Below are 1304 nucleotides of genomic sequence, written 5' to 3' on the forward strand. Positions count from 1 at the left end.
AAAAAAGTTAGCCAGGCTTGGTGGCGCACACTTATCCTCCCAGGTGTTTGAAAGGCTGAGCTAGGAGAATCATTTGCGTGCAGGAGTTTGAGAATGCAGTGAGCTGTGGTCTTGCCACAGCATTTCAGCCTGGGTAGCAGAGACCACAAACAAACAAACAAAAATTAGTCTTTGAATTGTTTTGTGTTGTTGCTGAAAGCAACTTGGTACATTTCTATTTCTTCATAGCATGTGTTGTTAACCATTATTCTTCTTGTTCATTATCTATGAATTATCTGTCTCTTTTCAAAAATTGTACACTACACAATAGTAGGCATCTGTTCTTCATATTTACTACTGCACCCCAGTGCTAAGAACTGTTCCAAACACAGGGTAATCACTCAGTGCATATTTGTGGAATAAATAAATCAAGATGCATCGAACAATATTTTGAAACAAAGAATGAAAATTAGTTTTATCACCCTAATGGAGTACATTTTTTGGGGGTAATTTTTTTTTTTTTGAGTGAGAGTCTCCCTCTGTCGCCCAGGCTGGAGTGCAGTCTTGACCAGCTGGGCTCAGGTGATCCTTCCGCCTCAGTCTTCCAAGTAGCTGGAAATACAGGCATGTGCCACCACACACGGCTAATTTTTCGATTTATTGTAGAGATGAGGTCTCACCAAGTTGCCCAGGCTGGTCTCAAACCCCTGGGCTCAGGCAGTCCGCTGTTTTGGCCTCCCAAAGTGCTGGGATTATAGGCATGAGCCACCACGCCTGATCCTTTTTTTTTTTTTTTTTTTTAAAGGCTAGTCGAGCAAAGCAGTGGGAATGAAGAAGGAACCAAAGAAATCTGGTCAACTCAATGAAAACTTGTCAACTTCACAAATTTAAATGTATCCATATGAAGTATTAATTTGAATTAATGATCTCAGTACCCTAATCAATTGCCCTATTTTCTTTCAGTGGAAAATTTCATATTTAATTTACTTTTTGGTGTGGAGATTTATTATTGAGACATTTAAAAAGACTTTATTGCTGGCCGGGCTCAGTGGCTCAGCCTTTAATCCCAGCGCTTTGGGAGGCCGAGGTGAGAGGATTGCCTGAGCCCGCGGGTTCGAGACCTGCCTGGGCAACTTGGCGAGACCTCATCTCTACAATAAATCAAAAAATTAGCCGACTGTGATAGCACGGGCCTGTAGTTCCAGCTACTTGGAAGGCTGAGGTGGAAGGATCACTGGAGCCCAGCAGGTAGAGGCTGTGATGGACGGGAGCATGCCACTGCACTCCAGTCTGGGCGACGGAGTGAGACTCCAACTCAGAAAAAA

The sequence above is a fragment of the Carlito syrichta genome, unplaced genomic scaffold (assembly GCF_000164805.1).
Source record: "Carlito syrichta isolate Samal-C Ts95f unplaced genomic scaffold, Tarsius_syrichta-2.0.1 Scaffold169347, whole genome shotgun sequence".
Classification (NCBI taxonomy): domain Eukaryota; kingdom Metazoa; phylum Chordata; class Mammalia; order Primates; family Tarsiidae; genus Carlito; species Carlito syrichta.